Source organism: Silene latifolia, chromosome 11 (assembly GCF_048544455.1).
Source record: "Silene latifolia isolate original U9 population chromosome 11, ASM4854445v1, whole genome shotgun sequence".
NCBI lineage: Eukaryota > Viridiplantae > Streptophyta > Magnoliopsida > Caryophyllales > Caryophyllaceae > Silene > Silene latifolia.
The window spans coordinates 174,710,610-174,731,183 of NC_133536.1; positions in this window are offsets into that span (position 1 = coordinate 174,710,610).

Genomic DNA, 20,574 nt, shown 5'->3' on the forward strand with positions numbered 1-20,574 from the left:
TAATAATGCAAAGAATAATATAAGAACTTGATGATTGATGGAAGGTTGTCAATCTCTCAATAATAACCCAATAATCTTCAATTACCCAATAATAAACTTGAATAATAAACTTAAACAATAATTAAGGACAGATTAATGTGTAATTTGTGGAAAGTTTAAAGAGTAATCTATTCTAATCTACTCCTAATCTAATCTAAGAAAGCTTGATTTAATCTAAGGAAACTTTCTACTCTAAAAACTTGATGGTTTGATTATTACAAATGGGGTATATACAGTAGAGCATCATTAGGTTAAGCAAGGGTAAAATAGTAATTACACTTTTGAGTTTTAAGCAGGGAAACGCTGGTCTCAAAAGAAATACGCGCGGATTATGGTTCACGTAGCAAGGGAAGGCTTCCTGTCCAGGAATACGCTCGTCCCGAGCGAAACATGGGCGTCCTGGGCTTCAACCCGAGCGGGTTGAATTTGACCCGAGCGGGTTGAGCTGTATCTTGAGCTCGGATTGTAAAACGGACGTTATTTCCTCATCCGGACTCCTATTGGAGTGATTCAAAAGCCTAGATCACTTGATTTTTCGACGCCGTTTCATCTAGCATACTTTTAGAGACAAGGAGCAACCCTTGGTTTGGTTTTCGAGCGATTTCTTCATGCAATGCCTTCCTTCTCGTCATCCTTGCTTTTAACCCTTTGATCCTTCTATATACACTTTATTCCTACATATTTGGCCATCATTCTTGCCTCCTATTCATATTAGTCCATCTAATATCATCAATAAGCTTCCAAATATGCACGAAAGACGGGAATTTCCGCCTTATTATCTCCTTTGCTACAAAACATATGAAATGCGATAGAAAAGCAAATAGGAAGGTTTTGACGGATAAAATGGCCATAGAATGTTATAATAGTATGCAAAATAGGCTCAATTAGGGGACTAAATGTGCGCAAATAATGATCACATTAAATATCCCCAAACCGAACATTTACTCGTCCCGAGTAAAGAGGTGACAAAAACTAGACCTTTATTTAAACTAACCTACTAATATAACCGATATGAGACAATTAGCGGGTCTCACTCCGCCCCCTCAACTCACAACAAGACAACCATGAGGTAGGATGCCTCCTTGCAAGGCAAGGTGGGTCTTGCCAAAATGGCGACACATCCAAGCATTAAAGCACAACAAAATCAAGTAATGGATGCATCTACAAAAAGAATAGCCACTTTCCTCATCTAAGTGGCGGAAATTATGTACAAGGGAAGCAATTCAAGGGTACACACTCCTTCATAGATGCAATTTCTTCAAACTACTAAGCCTAGAAGGATACCAATAAATCACCTCCAAATTGTGTCAAGCTAGGGTACCTTTGTCCTCAATCGTTAAATGCTTTTGTCAAGAGTAGACTCCTATGCTGTTAGAAACACTGGAGGATCGCGGAATTCCCCCTCTTGCCTAGACAAGAAGAAGGGTCGTCCCCTCTCTACCATGCACAAAAATGGATACGATGGATAAAGGGATCAATAGAACTTGAGTTTCTCTTTGGGAGTTTGCTTTTGTTTTTGTTTTTCCCCCCAATTTCTTGTGGCATATAACATTTGAGAACACTTTCTTGCCATTTCTTTTTGATTTTTGGCATTTCAACACTTGACAACTTTCAACTTTTCTTTGCATTTCTTTTGAACATTTTCAAACTCACCCCATATGTAGTGAGGGTGCCTTATATTTGAAGCTTTTAGGAGTCTATTTTTGCTCCTCTTTTCTTTTGATCCATTTTGCAAACTTTCTTTCACTTTTCTTTTCATTTCTTGAACTCAAATTTTTGAACAATTTCTTTTTGTGCCCATTCCCTTTGATGACAAAATGTATGGTAGAACATGGATGAATGATGGTTGCATGGTTTCAAGGGTCACCTTGGAATAAAAGGTAGCCAAGGAGTTATCACACCACAAGGTACTCTTGACTAGGCCTTAATCCATGGGTCAAAGGATACTAGCACGACACATCCTAGGGTGTTTTACAAGTATTCTAACAAGCAAAGTCTTAAGAAGAAAAAACATCTACTAGGGCCTATATACACTTGTCAAGCTTCCCAAGTAGACGGTTTCGCAAAATTTTTCTAACATGCAACTACATGCCATGATGCAACTAGCATATAAACATCCTAATGCAAATGATTCTACCAACTAATATGCCATATAAACTAAATGCAAGTCCTAAGTTCACATTGTTATACCGCATCAATCAAAATAAAGCCACATAGTCATCAACATAAAGAGGAAAAAGGAGATTGGAAAGATCATACCATGCGGTCTTCAATATTCTCATGTCTCGGATGTGGCGTAGTCGATCAATGTGAACAAGGATAAAACAAACAAAATATATACAACAATATATATACATGACTACACTACAAAGGAATGAACATGTTTTTGGGTTTTTCAAATTTTCAAATTTTTATGGTTTTTGTTTTTATGAAATTAAAAGACATATTTTTGTGATTTTTCGAAAATTTTCAATTTTTATGCATTTTTGGAATATAAATTCCCATCCCCCACTTTATTTTGGACATTGTCCTCAATGTACATGTAGGAGTAGGAAAAAAAAGAAAAACATGTTTTTGGATTTTTGATTTTTTGGAAATAAAGTACAAATGCAATGATATGATATGAATGAATGCATGCTCTAACTAAATGCAATTCTATATGACATATATAACAAATGAATGCAAACTAATCTACACTAGATGATGCATGTTTTCTAGTAGACTATGGTCACCTATGATCAAACCTCCCCAAACCGATTTAAACACTATTTCTAGTGTAGAAAAGAATAGGATTGGTCATTATGCATGAATTCTAGTCTATATGCAACTAACTACATGAATCATGTTAAATAAATTACAATGCAAACTATACTAAATGAACTAACTAATGCAAATGAAATATGATACAAATGCATGCGAGAGCTATACTAAATGCAATGTATATACAAAAGAGAGAGGGAGAGAGGGGTATCATACAAATGGAGGTGGTGATGTAGGCCTCTTTCACTCGTCATCCTCCTCATATTGGTAGCCATATTGGTGAGAGCTCCCGGCTTGGTTATACCCTTGTGGTTGGCCCCAATACCCTCCTTGGTCGAATTCTCCTCCTTGACCCGAGTACCCTCCACCTTGGCTAGAATGCCCTCCGCCGTCGCGATCCCAAGCTTGGTTCCCTTGATTAGGGAACAAGTGTTGCGGTTGTGCCCAAGTGGGCAAAGGGCCATTAGGGTCAACATACCCTTGTTGAGCCATGTTATAGTATTGGGGATAAAGGGCCAAGTAGTTGTCGACCCTCCCTTCATGTACCCCGAGGTCCACTCTATTCATGAGTGCCATCAAGTCATTAATACCCGGGGTATTAGAGATTTCCGGTTCAAATTTGGTATATTGGGTAGGGTATGGTGGGCTAGGTACATAGGAGAGTGGGCGAATAGGCCTTCCCGGTGCTCCACGAGGTATTTGGCGGGGCGGCTCCTCTCTTTGAGGGGGATTGTCAAGAATTTGGATATCAAGGAGGTAGCTTGGTAGAGGCGAATATGGGTTCAATCTTGGGTCAATGCCCGGTATCCTCCAACCCTCAAGGATTATTGAGGTGCATCCTTTGGTGTACCATTCTACACTCTCGTCTTGAGTGTAGTTGCACCACCGGTGATGGTTGAAGACGGTGTGCTCATCAATCAAAGTCCTCCCCTCAAGAGGAGTATAGGTCCCTTGGGCATTGAACCCGGGGCAAAGGTAGTTGGCCAAAATAGTAATTAGACCTCCCATTACGAAGGTCTTGAGTTGGGTGGTCCCTTGAGCAAAATCATAAAACCTAGTAAGTATCTCAAGGGGCGTGTTGAAGTTATAGCGCCTCGTCCCTCGAACATTCAAATAGGACTCAAGAAAAGTTAAATCAATGAGAGTACACCTATCTTGTTCGTACCTCCCATTGATGGTACAGGCCACAAAGCGCTCGGTGATTCGAATCACCGGATGTTGGATGGCAAAGGTATAGCATTGCTTTAGATGGGTAAAATCCCTCCCAGAAATAGCCCTCCAAAGTTGGTCCACATCGAAATTATCGGGTTTTTCGGTAAAGTTGGTGGGCACTTCAAGACCGAAAATGTAGGCAAATTGATCAAGAGTAAGACTATGGTCTAGGTTGCACAACCTAAACTCCATGCCCACATTGGTGCGGGTATTCGTTACAATGCGAAGGCTACTCAAAAATTCAAGGGTGAGACTAAGGTACGTCTCCTCATGGGCATGGAAAAGTTTCCCAATCCCAAGGCCATCAAAGAACATCTCGGTAGGGTACATTATCTTAAGGATTTCCAACACCCTAGTATCTATGAATTGAGTGGGTTCATAGTTCTTACCTAGCAATTTGACAAAGTTCTTGCGGTGGTCATCGGATTGAAAAAGCACCTCTTGGTAGTACTCAAGTTGTTCAATTCCTCCCTTCATTATGGGGCGGAAGTTCCTTGGTAGCGCTACCTCTCACGGAGTTTATGAGGATGATCCCTTGCGCTTCCTTCCGGTGGATTCAACCAACTTCTTGGCCTTGCCTTTGAGGTTCATCATTTTGAAGTTGGGGAAATGGGGATTTTTGTTGGCTTTTGATGTGAGGGGGTTGTTTTGGAGGATGGAGATGAGTGTTTTAGGGTTTGATAAGGGGAAGAAATGAGGGAGAAAGGGGGTGATTTTATAGAAGAAGGGGGAATCCGAGCGGATAAGTGTGGGTCCTGTCCGGTTTATCCAAAAAAAATGGGACAATCCGGGCGGCTTTTCTTCGGGACGGGCGTCTTCTCATAATAGAAGACGGGCGTCTTCCTCCAAATCCGGGCGGATTCTAATACAGGGATTTTGCCAAGTTGAGAGCAGGAAGAAGACGGGCGTCTTCAGAGTTGAGACGGGCGTCTTGGTCGGGATGGACGGATTTTCAGAAATCCGCTCGGATTTCCTAGCAGCTCAAAATCTTGTTTTAGATGACATACGGGACGGGCGGCCCGTGAAGAATATGGGCGTCTTTTCTCAGGACGGGCGTCTTGGGTGGAATCCGCCCGTCTTCTGAGACAGCGTCAACCAGTCTTTTGACGGGGGTCCTGGACGGGCGTCCAGGCCTCGGGACGGGCGTCTTTGCTCCTTGCCTTCCTTTTTCTTTCTTTTCCTTGCAATATCATACCCTTTCACCGATTTTCTATTCCTCCTTATCTTTTTCTGAAATTTGCTCATTAAAAATGTAAGGTGACTCTCTCTCTCACCACTCTCATGCAAGAAATTAAATGCAAATGCAATAATGTACAATATTATACAAAGTAAAGGGTCCAAGAAATATCTTACAAATGGTGGTTTAAGATAGGACTCCACCAAACTAGTTCAAATTGTAGAAATTCTTATCCATAGAGCTCAAGGCTCTTAATAAGAGATCAAAAGCTTGTGAACAAGCTCCAAATAAACACAAGTATGGGTTGCTCCACTTGAATATGAGATTTGGCCAAGGAAGCTTGTAAAATGTTCTTTCTTTTGCTTTGTCCTTGGTATTAGAGCTTTCCCAATGCTTCCAATAAACAATAAGCCCATGATTCTCGTCAACACTAGGCATGAAGTATGGTTCATATTTGCCCGGAGACTTCAACTCACCACCTTCTTTTTCAATTTTGGTGACGGTGATAGCATTTTGATTTTTCAATCCTTCCAAGGTGAAAGGAGAATTTTCATGGCATTGATGATCGAATTCTTTAGAAGTTGTCGTCGTGGGTGCCAAATCTTCACAAGTGGCCTCACGCGCAATTTTCTCTTTGAGCTTTTTTACCAAGTAGCTCTTGTATGATACTTTTGCCTTTTGAAGAAGGTCCACCATATCCTCTTCAACGATCATTGGCTCCATGATAGGCGTCAAGTGGTCTTCATGAAGAATAAGGGAAGGACGTTCTTCTTCATGATAGGGTATCTCAAATGTCTCAAGGATAGGCTCCTCAAGCAAGGTGATATTACGAGTCCATCCATTAGGCTCATCATCATTGTTGCTATCTTCATACGAATCGTAGATGGGGGCTTCATTTAACTCTTTCTCCAATGTCTCAACATTCACTTCAAAGGACACACCCTCATACTCACAAAGGCTAAGAGTACTTGGCTTACTCAACCTATCATGTCTCAACAATAATTAAGGAGAGATTAATGTGTAATTTGTGGAAAGTTTAAAGAGTAATCTATTCTAATCTACTCCTAATCTAATCTAAGAAAGCTTGATTTAATCTAAGGAAACTTTCTACTCTAAAAACTTGATGGTTTGATTATTATAAATGGGGTATATATAGTAGAGCATCATTAGGTTAAGCAAGGGTAAAATAGTAATTACACTTTTGAGTTTTAAGCAGGGAAACGCTGGTCTCAAAAGAAATACGCGCGGATTATGGTTCACGTAGCAAGGGAAGGCTTCCTGTCCAGGAATACGCTCGTCCCGAGCGAAATATGGGCGTCCTGGGCTTCAACCCGAGCGGGTTGAATTTGACCCGAGCGGGTTGAGCTGTATCTTGAGCTCGGATTGTAAAACGGACGTTATTTCCTCATCCGGACTCCTATTGGAGTAATTCAAAAGCCTAGATCACTTGATTTTTCGACGCGGTTTCATCTAACATACTTTCAGAGACAAAGGAGCAACCCTTGGTTTGATTTTTGAGCGATTTCTTCATGCAATGCCTTCCTTCTCGTCATCATTGCTTTTAACTCTTTGATCCTTCTATATACACTTTATTCCTACATACTTGACCATCATTCTTGCCTCTTCTTCATACTAGTCCATCTAATATCATCAATAAGCTTCCAAATATGCACGAAAGACGGGAATTTCCGCCTTATTATCTCCTTTTCTACAAAACATATGAAATGCGATAGAAAAGCAAATAGGAAGGTTTTGACGGATAAAATGGCCATAGAATGTTATAATAGTATGCAAAATAGGCTCAATTAGGGGACTAAATGTGCGCAAATAATGATCACATCATACAGCGCCAAAATTTGATAGGCTATCGCACACCTATGCAAAAATAAATACCCTAGACACAAATTAATGTAGTACGTAGGGGTCGAATCCACAGAGAGACGAGAGTTGTAAATTAGTTGTTATGGGGTGAATTTTATCAAGGTCGGTTATCATATGATTGGTTGGTTGGATAATGGAGGAAAACAATAATGATAAAGAAACAGTCTAGGGAGATCGGGTCACATGCAAATTATGTAAATGCCTTAATTAAACATAGGAGTTGATGAATCGTTAATGGTTTAGGCTTAGAGACACCCACCTCTCGATATTAGTGTCAACTATAGACCTGGTCCTAGAGAAACTCTCGTTTATGACTAGGTCGTCCTACTACACATGCTTAGTCTAATCCGATTCCGTGCCTCTCGACTTATAGAACGAATCAATAAACTTAATCAATGAATAAGGCCTTTAAACAAAGATTAAACGTGGTGGTGCAAACATGTGATAGAAATAATTAGACAATATTATAACATCCTGTATGATGGTGCAACAAATAAAAAAACCCTAGAGAGAAGAACATGAGCGACGACTGAAAGGAGACTATGTAACTTTGAGATTGACTCCCATGCTAATGGCAAGGAACTCAAAACTTCAACGACAAAGGGAGATGACTTTACGAGGACGGAGCATCCCTGTTACACAGACTGAGACATCCTTAAATTTGCAAGAACAGGAGAAGGAAAGTGATAAGAACCATGTTGAAGAGATGGATGAAAGCCAAAACCCTAATGAAATGTGTCATAGACCAACGAATGATGTTGTTGAGGGAGAAAAGTCCAAAACTATGAACGAATTAATAGGTATACATGAACTTGTGATTGAAACGGAAGATGAAGAAGAATCTGAAGGAGAAGAGGAGGATGGTGAGAATACTGTGGTTTCTGAGACGCAGGAAAGTTTTGATGATGACCAGGTTGCAGAAACAGAGGACAATCCAAATGATGAACAGGGTCAAGGACAAAAGGAGACTGAAATGCTGCAGTTAGAGGATGAGGATGTAGAGGAGGAGGTTGAATATTGGATTCAAGCCGTGGTTTGCTTTATTCTTGGAGCAAACCCCCCATGGGAGATCATAGAGGGGTTTATCAGGCGCATTTGGACGAAATTCAATATTGATAAGATTTCTTTCATGCCTAATGGGATCTTTTTAGTAAGATTTAAAACTATGGAGATGAAAAATAAGGTTCTACAATCAGGATATTATATGTTTGATAATAAGCCTCTGATTGTTAAGGAATGGGTGAAAGATATGGATATGAAGAAGGATGATGTGAGTTCAGTGCCAGCTTGGATAAGGTTACATAGTCTCCCATTGAAATTCTGGGGGAAGGGGTTGCCTAAGATTGCCAGCTTGGTAGGGAATTACGTCAAGAGTGATGTGGCTACAGAGGAGAGAACAAGGTTGGGCTATGCCAGGGTCATGGTGGAAATGGAGGTGGATGAAAAGTTGCCTGGAAAGATTGAGTTTAAAGATGAGAAGGGTGTTGTGAATAAGGTGGCAGTGGAGTATGAGTGGAAATCGATTAGGTGCACCAAATGCAAGGGCATGGGGCATGACAAGGAACAATGTAAAAGAGGAGAACTGAAAAAACAAGAGACTCAGGTTGTTAAAAAAGTTTGGAGGCCTGTGGTGCCTAAGCCTGCAGTGGAGCCTGTTGCAAGGATTAATGCTATGCAGTCTGTGCAGTCACCTGTTATCCCTGTTGTTAGGGAGGAAGGGCGTTTCCTTACTCCTACCAAAAGACTTGTTAAGATGCATAGGTAGGAGAGGAGTGGTGATGGATATAGCAAAGAAAATTTTGGACCTTATTCTTATAAAGAGATTGTTACATCTCCTTCAAAGAAGACTGCGTTAGCTCAAGGTTACTCTACCTCTCATATTTGTTCCAATGGATAGTATGGGTTTTTGGAATGTGCGGGGTATGAATAGAGTAGGTAAACAGAAGCATAGTAGTTACTTTTTACAGAATAAAGATGTAGGTGTATTTGGTTTATTGGAGACTAAAATAAAGAGTAAATCTTTTAATAAAGTGGTAAATAGCTTTAATAATGGTTGGAGTATAACTACCAATAATGGTTATCATAGTGGTAGAAGGATTTGGGTTTTATGGAAGCCTGGGATGTTCAAGGTACATGTCATTGAGTATAATGCTCAATATATTCATATGAAGGTGCAGGCACTGGTGTCTAGGAATGTTTTCTACCTGACTATGGTATATGCATTTAATGGCATCAGTGAGAGGGCTCCTTTGTGGGATCAATTGAGAAAGTTTTCTAATCAAATCTCTGGACCATGGGCTATAGCTGGAGATTTCAACTGTGTGCTAGCTGCTCAGGAAAGATGTGGAGGTGCCACGTCTTTGGCTGAGATGGAACCCTTCAGAAAATGTGTTGATGAGTGTGAGGTTATTGATATCACTGCTGTAGGGTCAATCTTTACTTGGAACAACAAACAAAAGCCTGAGGAACGGATATACCGTCGCTTGGATAGGTTTCTGGTGAATAGAGCTTGGTGTGATGGTTTCCCTGATATGTATGCTCAATTTTTGCCTGAGGGGATGATGGACCACACACCGTGCATAGTTAGGAGCAATAAGGTGGTGCAAGGGAATAGGAGTTTCAAATACTTCAACATGTGGGGCAAAGCTAAAGAGTTTATTCCCCTGGTGAGAGAGCAATGGAACTATGATATTGATGGTACCCCTCTATTTAAATTGGTTAAAAATCTTAAAAATCTCAAGCCAGGTTTGAAGAGACTGAATAGGGAGGGTTTCAGTGATATAGAGAAGAATACTGGCATCCTAGAAAAGCAGGTTGAGGAGATGCAGATTCAACTGGGAGCTGATCCCTCTGACTTGACTTTGATAAGGCAGGAGTTTGAGGCCAGTCTGAAGCTTAAGGAGATGCAATGTGCTAGGGATAGTTTCTTGCTCCAGAAAGCTAAAAGTGAGTGGATCAAGGAGGGTGATGCAAACACAGCCTACTTCCATAGCATCATCAAGAAGAGGAGAAACAGGAATAAGATCTTTGTGATTGAGGATATGAATGGAAAAGTATGTGATACTAGTGATCAGGTCCAGTCAGCCTTTTTGGAATTCTATGAGCATCTGTTGGGGACTAGCCAGAACACCAAACCAGTCCATAAATGAGTTATTGATCAGGGGAAGAAATGCACAAGGGAACATCATGCTCAGCTTCTTAGACCAGTTACAGGGGAGGAAATCAAAGAAGCAATGTTTAGCATCCCTGACATCAAGGCCCCTGGCCCTGATGGATACACTAATGGCTTCTTTAGAGATGTGTGGGGAGAAATAGGCAAGGAGGTAGTAGTTGCAGTCAAATATTTTTTCTTGAATGGGAGAATCTTGAAACAGATTAATGCCACTACATTGAAACTCATTCCTAAATGTGAGAGGCCTAAGGATGTAACCCAGTTTCGTCCTATTGCCTGTTGCAATATAGTCTACAAGGTCATATCCAAATTGCTTTGCACAAGACTGGCATCTGTGTTACCTGACATAGTACATATGAATCAGGGAGCTTTTATACAAGATAGAAGTATTCAGGAGAATATCTTAATATGCCAGGATCTAATTAGGCTTTATGAGAGGCCATATGTGTCTCCTAGATGTATGCTTAAAATTGATCTACAAAAGGCTTATGACACAGTGGAGTGGAGCTTTGTTGAGCAGTTGATGGACTTACTGGAGTTCCCTGAGGGTTTTAAAAATAAAATCTTGCAATGTATCACTACTCCCACGTTTTCCTTGGCGCTTAATGGAGAGAGTTTTGGGTACTTCCCAGCTAAGAGGGGCTTGAGGCAAGGAGACCCATTGTCCCCTCTGTTGTTCACCCTATGCATGGATTATTTGACTAGAATGCTGAAGTATGCTGCTGCCAAGTACCAGATCAAGTATCACCCTTTATGCAAACAGTTGAGAATCACTAACCTTATGTTTGCAGATGATGTGTTGATGTTCAGTAATGGGGATGTTGTGTCTATGATGCTACTTCTGAAATCTTTCTCAACCTTTTAAAAAACATCTAGACTTAAAGTGAGTGCTAGTAAGTCTAATGCTTACTTTAATGGAGTGAATGAAGAGCTTAAAAATGATTTTCTGAGTGTGTCTGGGTTTAAAGAAGGCAAGCTGCCCTTCACGTATTTAGGGATGCCCATTCAGACTACGAGGCTAAAGAAGAAGGATTGTGAGTGTTTGGTGGATAAAATCTGCAACAGAATCCATAGCTATGGTGCCAGAAAGTTCTCTTATGCAGGTAGACTTACTTTGGTCCAGCATGTTCTGAATTCTTTGCACTCTTATTGGGCATCCTTGTTTGTGCTACCAAAAGGAGTCATACATAGAATAGAAGCCACTTGTAGGAATTTTTTATGGGATGGTAGTGCTGAGTACAGGCGCAATCCTTTAGTTGCCTGGGATACTATATGCAGGCCAAAGCAGGAAGGGGGATTGGGTCTTAAGAATCAGGAATTATGGAATATTGCTATGGTTGGGAGGCTTGTGGATTGGATAACAACAAAGAAGGAGTCCTTATGGGTCCAATGGGTGAATGCTAATTACTTGAAGGGGAGCAACTGGCAGGATTATACAGCACCTAGTAATTCCAGCTGGGTGTGGAGGAGGATATGCAAAGTGAAGTAGATGCTTGCTAATGGCTACAGTCAGGGGGTATGGCAGGTGCAGATGTCTGGTTACACTCCTGCTGGTTGTTATTAGTGGCTTAGAGGAGCAAGGACCAAGGTAGAGTGGCACAATGCAGTATGGGATAGTTGGAATCTTCCTAAACATAGGTTTATGGGCTGGCTCATAGCTCACAATTCCCTGCACACCAACAGCAGGCTGAAGAGTTTTGGGATGAATGTTGATGGATTGTGTTTCCTATGTGGGCAGGCTGAAGAAACACAAGAGCATCTGTTCTTTGAATACGTTTTCAGCAAAAGCGTTATACAAGGTTTGATGAAGTATACTGGTTTAAAGTTACCTGATACTAATATCCTACATTGGTGCATCCATACTACAGGCCTGAAAACGCAAAGAAAGGTAATGAATGCCCTGGTTTTGAGTGCTATGTACCAGGTGTGGCAGCAAAGAAACAAGAGTCGAATTGAGCAGCTGGTAATGAGGCCAATGCGTGTGGCACAGTTCATCAGTGATGATATGAAGAGAAGGATAAAGGAAAGGGATAAAAGGAAGCTGACATCACAGGATCTAGATTGGCTAGGGAGTTTAAGTTTTATATAATTCCATGAAAGGTTTTGGCCTTTATTTTTTGTAATGAAACTCTTTATATATATATATATATATATATATATATATATATATATATATATATATATATATATATATATATATATATATATATATATATATATATATATATATATATATATATATATATATATATATATATATATATATATATATATAATACCCTCACATTTTACCAAAAAAAAAAATATTACATCCTAGTTTATCATGTTACAAATACTTTTTATGCATGTCTCACTTCATTCCCTAGACAAGGTAGACTACTCTAGGATAATGTAAATGTAAACTAAACTAATTACAATTGAAATGATAAATGTAACACCTAATTTTCGAGTTTGATTTTAGTAATAATTTTAGGGTCGATTTGTAAATGTAAATATTTCTCAAGTATTCGATAATTCGAACGTATTTAATAAATTTTGGCTCGAAAGCCCATTTTTATTTTACACTTGGTCGAGATACATTTTTATTAATTTCCTCGACATGTTACGTGCGTAATAATTTAATGATGATGTTTCATAAGCGAGCATTTTTCCAATTTATATTGTAACCGTGTTTTCTTAGCGTTAAATTTTACTACCAAAATAATTTAAGTTACGATTTTATTTCGGACCGTTCGCATTTGTGATTTTATAAAGTGGGTCATTTAGGAACTAAATTCCGGTAGTGTATTATGAGCTACTCGGTCCATTTTAATTTTAATTTTAATTTTTAATTGTAATATTTTCTTTTAACTTAGATATTTTGTAACCATATTTTACTTAGTCTAAGTTGTTAAAACTTCCTCCTATTTCTTCTACTTTGACCGAGATTTTGAGGGATGATAAGGAGTTTGGTTTCCTTTTATTTTTTTATAGGATTATATCATCTTATAACCTACCTATTCTAAACCCTAATCGGTTTTTATTCCACAAAAAAAATAGAGAACAACTCTCTCCAATTTCCTCTCAAAAACCGAGACATCTTAGCCCCTTTTGGATCGATTTTTCGATCACTGATCAATAATTCTTTCACTATTCTCGAACTTAGATCTTTTTATCGTAAGGGCTACCAAGAGGACTCCGATGCAGACAAGTATTTTGTTGATTCGGATCTTGACAATTAATGTAACTACGACGTTTATCGGTATTGCATTGATTAATTGCTGTAGTTGTATGTATTATTGCATTTTTGTAGTTTTATAAAGATTTATTCATTAATATGATTTTCTAACCATATGATTTCTAATCCCTTGATGTTTATAAATTAATTTGACTATGTATAAATTTTATTTTGTCAATAAGAATTTATTTGGTTGATTTGCAAGTTTTATGACTAAACCGATTAATATGATATAAGGATGGTATAAATTCGTTTTTATGATTTCCAGGAGGTGTAAATTATTTTTCTGGGTTAAATGATAGATTTTAAGATACTATGAATTTTCGTGGTAATTGTTTTGGAGTTTTAGTATTTATTTCGTAATTTAAAGTATTGATGCAGTTTCTGCGATTATAGCGATTCTGTTCGGTTTTAATTATGTTAAAAATAATAAATCAAATTATTAATTCACAAAATTTTAATACGTGGCAGAGAGATGGAGTATTAGGTTGTTTACAAAATTTTAGGTCTTGAATCATTATTTTCGATTTATGGTGTATTTTACAAGTTTGATGAAAACCGTTGTTAAATCTTTCAAATATGTTCGTCTGTTTGTAAAAATCATATCACCTGTTTTATTTCGAATTTGCAAAAGTGTAAAAAATAGACTCCTATTATTTTCAAGTGTAGAGTCTACTTAAAATATTTCATAAGATTTAGACTTACAGTTTGCTCAGAATAAATTATTTGTGAACAACTCGTCTGTAAACTGCAATTCTGCCTTTTGCTCAAAGATTAGTTCGTAAAATATATTTTTCTTTTGATATAGTGGCTAATTGTTTTCTCATAGAAATTTTCTAATGTCTAGTTATATTTAGAGTTTTACTTTGCCTTAAAATGATTTCTTAAAGTCGTTTTATGAACTGAAACATTATTGGTGACGTGTTCTGATAGCTTTAGAAATGAATTTTTAGACCCTTGATACTTTCTTAATTTAAAGGTGGTCAACAAATGAAAGTTGTAGCTAAAAGCTACAGAAAACCATGAAAATTGGCCTTGCGTCATTTTGATTTTTCTGTAATTAATTATGAATTTTACAATACCGCTGTTCAATTTTATAAACTAATATAAAACTCCGTCTCATTAAAGTCTAAGTAATAAGTCTTTACTAAAGTACCTTAAGTCAAAGGATGGTCTTTAAAATTTAATTTTAGTAACTTAATTTATTTAAAATTCTTAAATAAATTTTATACTTTTGGATTTAACTTTATGTTTTCTATTTCGAAAAAAATAAAAGTGTAGTTCACTTACGAACCATTTGAATAATATACTATATCACTTGGAATATTTTTAAGTTTGGAATAATGAAAGTAAAGGCAAAGAATAATGAACTAAGGCATACGGGTTCTTATACAGCTATATGATTGGGTATCCTGCGGGCGGTACAGATAGTCGTAGAGTCATGTATCTGTACTTAGACTAGGACTTCGCGCGGCGTGGTAAGACGTGCCCTATTATAGCTTGTTGTCTAGTGAGTGGACTTGGAGTTGGTCACCTTTGCGTGACACTGGGTTTCCGAAACTAGTGTAAGATGCTGCGGCGTCAAGGAGTATAGCTAAAGTGAAAATCTAGCCTGAACTAAATTATTTCCATTCTGTCATTTGAGGAATTTTGCTTTTAAGCATGCAACACATTTTTTTTAAGTGTGAGTTTGATAATTTATTTTTGTTACATATAATTTTGATATTTCAATCTATTTTTGATATATTATTGCTTCTATAATAATTATATCATGTGATATGGCTGAGAGAACATCGAGTTACTCCCCACTGATTGTGGCTGTTATGTTTATAACATGACAGGTAATCTTTTGCTGGGTTAAGGGTGTGAGCTAGCGAGTAGCTTAAAGATCCTACTCTAGTTTATTTCAATAATTTTTCATTTATGGATTTAGTTGAACATTTTGGAGGTTTTATTATAGCCCTTTTTAGAAAAGTGGCATTTGTATTTTGACTAACCATTTAGTTTTCATCTGAGAATTTTTCATATTCTCCTTTTAATAATGTTAGTTATTTATCTTTGTGTTTATAATCCCAAATTCAACAATGATTCCGCCATTGTTTTGCATTAGATTTCATAGGGGGTTACAGTTGGCATCAGAGCATCACTGCTTCCGACGCTCACACATTGATTTAGGAAAATGCCTAATAAATAATTTGACTAAATAAATGATTTAGTGAGAGATGGGTAGAAATTAATAAGGACTTGGATGTTAGTCTATGTGCTCCTGGAAAATGGATGACTAACATTGAATCTATGTTTTATTTATCCGACGAAGAAGATGAAAGAAGGTGGACGTGATCGTTGTGTTTTCCGGACCAGAACGCGATTATTATGGTGATATTGAACTCGCTCAACAACCTAGCTAACTGCTTGGAGAACTTGATGCCACAAGGAAGAGATAATGGTGGTTCTAGCCCGGATTCAGTTCTGCTCAAGCTACAGACAATTTGGCCGAGAGAAGACTCAAGTTCCATAATGGTGCAGTACACCCTTGTCGATCCGTCAGATGGAGCGACCCAAGACTGGTGTGTTTGTTTTCTCTACAAGGTGATAGAGTGATCCAACGAGCCATATTACATACTCTGGAGGCCTAAAGATTCCTTCTCTGGTCTCAGACTTTATTAGTCTGCGATCATCGTTCTTATTCCTTCACTCTTTTCAGCTATAACTGCTTATGTGTCCTTCTTATAAATCTTTATCTCCCACCATGATGAATGAATCTTTGTTTGCGATTCTTCCTCTTTTGCTCTATTCTATTGAGATTCATTGGTTAGACTGACTCTTTCTTGGAGAAATGTGATGGAAGTTAAGTGCGTTTTAGGTTTAGTGGAGCCTTGTTACTTAAGGTTTGATGATAGTGATTTTTACCCTTAATGTCTATCTTGTAAGAGCTTTTATATTTTTGAGGATAAACTTGAATGGTTGATGCATGCCTTTTTCATACGTTTACTATACTATTTTGCACGCATTTTTATGCTATTTTGGGTAGCGTAAGCTGCTATTCTCCCTTGTTTTCGGTTACTTCGGTCGTACTATGCATTTTGCAGGTTGTTGACCCAAGTGGTGAAGAATGAGCCAAAACCCGTTCCCGGAGTTGCATTTTGGATATTAGTGAAGCTAAAGCTCGGAAACGGTTATCTTGGAATGCGAGTGGCTGCATGGAAGTGCATGAGGAGGAGGCTGAATACTGCTGTCTAACCGAAAAAAAGTCGATCGACTGCCTCAATTGGTCGATCGACTGGTTTTTCCTTGAGGAGTTGGTCGATCGACTGATTTGTTGGTCGATCGACTATTTGCACTTGTCAGGTCGTGTTTGTTTGATAAGCTTATCGGCCCATTGGTTGTTTAGTAATAAATTTCGGCTTGTTATATAAAGCATAGCTGAGAACATTATTAGGTTATATTACACACTGCTAAAACACTTCATACGTTGCTTTTGCTTAGAAATTCGGATCGGAAACTTGTAATCTTTCTTCCTTTATTTCGGTAATTCAATTAATCTTCGTTCTTCAATTATTATTTTCCTTTGTTCGTTTACTTTTCTTTGTTTGCTTTTATCGTATGCTTTATTATTGTTTCCATCTTATCTCCATGTTTAATTTAGTTATCATTGTTATTGTTAATTTCATAAGTTTAATCATGAGTAGCTAGTTTATTCATGCTAGGATTTAGGGGATCCATGGTTATATGTCGGTCTTAAATTAGAATATTAGATCTGGAACAATTATTCGTCTGAATTGTTAATCGTAGCATTTAATTCCTATTTAATTAGTTGAATGCATGCGGCTAGTTATTTAATCTGATAAATTCCGACCTAGATCGAGAGATTGGAAAGAGTGAGATCTGCTACGAACACTAGAATACTTTAAATAGAGCGAGAGCATATTAGAATGTTTCTAGGGTGATTAGTGGACCGAGAGGACCTTATGACTTCCCTTCAGACCGTAATTTAACTAAGTCTTTGACCCTACCTTTGACCGTTATTAGACCATGGTGAACCGACAATCCCAGCTGTTTTCCTTCATATTTTTATACTCGTTTTCTACACCTTATTTCTTTACTTTCTGCTACATTAGTTTAGTAATCAAACCCCTGAACTTGTTACCTAGACAAATTAGATTTAGCGAATAGAACAAATTGTCTCCCTATGGATACGATCCCGACTTCCTCTACTGCATTAGTTTAGGCCAGTTGGTTAGTTTTGATTAGGTGTGCGATTTAGCCTGTCAAATTTTGGCGCCGTTGCCTGGGAGGCGGCGTATTTCTATTTGTTTAATTTTAGTTTGTCTTTTGTCTCAGGGAACTTTAGTTCCTTGAGACCGTTCTCATGTTACTTACCATCAGGTTCCCGCAGGATGAGAATGAGTCTTTTGGTGCATATATAGACATGTTCGAGGAATGGCTCAGTAAAATAAATCGTGGAAATTTGTCCGCTCTCCAGATTTGTTTGTCTATTATCCAGGGTATAAATGGCCCTACACGAGCATACCTCAACTCAATAGGTAGGAGAGACTTCCGTGGGAAACCTGTCAATGAGGTTTTGGAATTCTTTGACTGGTTTGCCATTAAGAGCATTAAACCCACTTTCTCACTTCAGTCAGACATGGATGAGGGAGTGGATAAGACCATAGAACCCGTTTTAAAGAATGAAAAAGTTATTGACGGAAACATAGAGGAGGAGACCATATGCTCAGTTGATAACCCCTTCTTTGAGGATAATCTAGAACCCCTCTATGAAAGCTTTACTGACAGTGAGCCACATGAGGAAGACTTGACGGACTCACTAGAGAACCCCTTTTGTGACGAGTCTTGCAATAAGAAGAGTGAGGATGTGCAATTAGAAGCTCTTGAGGTCAAATGGGATACATATGATGATATAATAGATGAGTATATTATGGGAGATCTCGTTGACACATTTGACTTTACCACCCCATGTATTTGGGATGACTACCCACCTTCTCCTATTACACACTTGACTCCTCCACCTTACAAAGAATACCCGTCTAAGCATGTTGTTGATGTGGGAGTCGGTTGTTTGTCTTTCGTGCCTTATGGGTTGAGCTTTGATGGTCCATGCTTAGCTGATGGGTGGTATAAATTGGTGGATTGCTATGAGAGATGTCAAAGAAATTCCAGCAAGCTGAGACGGTCTCTAACTTTGATTTTATATGCTCAGATTTAATTTTGGTACTACTTATGCTTTTGTGTAGCACGTGCGTAGATTTATGATAAGCTTTTAAGGGCCTTGAGCGCCTACTTTCACACACACTTAGCTGAAGGGTGCTGATTAGTGGCACGCTGGCCACATCCTCCCCTTAGTTTCTACAGGTTTAGGGAGGTCACTTCTTTCATTATATTGTGAGTTTCCGTTCACTTTGCTTTCCTTTACTTGTTTTCATCTCGTTCCGCGTATCCCTTTCCCATATTTTCTGCTGCTGCTGATTGTTTGCTGAACACAATGAGGGCATTGTGTGATTTGGTTTGGGGAGGGTATGTATCTGTCTGTTTGCATCCATTTGCATATTTATTGCATTTCTGTACGCATCTTTCCTGCATTTCCTTATGCATTGTTTCTTGTTTTAATAATAAAAAAAACCAAAAAAAATTGAAAATTTCAAAAAATTACAAAAATATGTTTTCCTTTGCATATTAGGTCGAGTCGGAACGGTAGATAACAATGATGTAATCGCGTCTGTGCTTTTAATTTTTTTCGCCCAAGCCTTGCATTGCCAATCCCATTCTTGTACAATCATTGCATAGTCTACGAGTTTTTGATTAACTTTTCTGAACGAATAGACTTGACTTAATATCAGCAACCTACTCAAATTTTCTAAGGAATAGAGCTTATTAAACTGATGACATTCATGATCGGTTTCATTTAGGATGTGAGTAGTACTCCTTATAAGACATGTAACATTAATTTGCATAAACATGATTTTTGTCTCTTAGTACTTGTATGCATTCGGGTTAGCGGCGGTGTCACATGTGGAGAGGCATCCTTTTTCTTCTTATTCTACCCTTGAGACTTACATTAGCCAAATTGATTTGTTTTGACCCAAATGTTAAATACAATCCTACATTAGCCTATCCTAGTCAAGCTAGTTTATTTGTTAATTATGGGTATGTGTTATCCGTTAGTTTGGTATTTGCATTTGATAATGAGAAGAGGGTTGAATTGAGCCGTAAAAAAAGAGTTGAAAAAAAAAAGTTAGCAAGAAAAACGAAATGAAAAAAAAGAGATCAAAAAAAAAAATGAACGGCTGAAAAAAAAAGAAGAAGAGAAGAAATTGTTGATTTTCGCTCCCATGGTTTTCTTTATATATTATGGGGAGTCGTGTCTTAGTGGTGTGAGTGAGTTTATGCCGTATTGGCATTGTTTTATTCCTATTAGTTGGCTTCATGAGGCAGATGAGTGTATTTTTTTGGTTTCGTTTGATACTAGCTTGGCTCTTATCTCCACACTTCCAAAAATGTTTTGCCTCTTCTTAACCATTGCCTCACTTTACCATACTTTGTAAGCACTCGGCATGTGACATGACCTCATTTGGTTGGAATGTATGTGTACGGTAGCTAAAATTGTCTATCATATTAGATTGCATGCATGTTTATGTGGGTCGTAGTTTAGGTGAGCGATTATTTTTCTCTTTCTCTCTCGCACAAATATATGCTTGCTCTTTGCTTTGTTGAGAGATGAGCGACCCGTGAAAGTCCTATTTTTACAAGTCTTTCAAGGTCGACGGTTCAGCAATTTCATCCTTGATATAACTCGTTTGCATTGATTTTGTACCTTGTTGTTGGCTAGTATGCAGTAAATCGGTTTGGGCATGTTAGAAGCATATCTAGCTCTGAGCTTGTCCATCGTTCCATTTAGTTTACTTCTTGTGTGTAGTTTTTGCTTGCTTGGGGACAAGCAAGGGTTTGTTTTGGGGAGGTTTGATGCGTGCCTTTTTCATACGTTTACTCTACTCTTTTGCACGCATTTTTATGCTTTTTTGGGTAGCGTAAGCTACTATTCTCCCTTGTTTTCGGTTACTTCGGTCATACTATGCATTTTGCAGGTTGTTGACCCAAGTG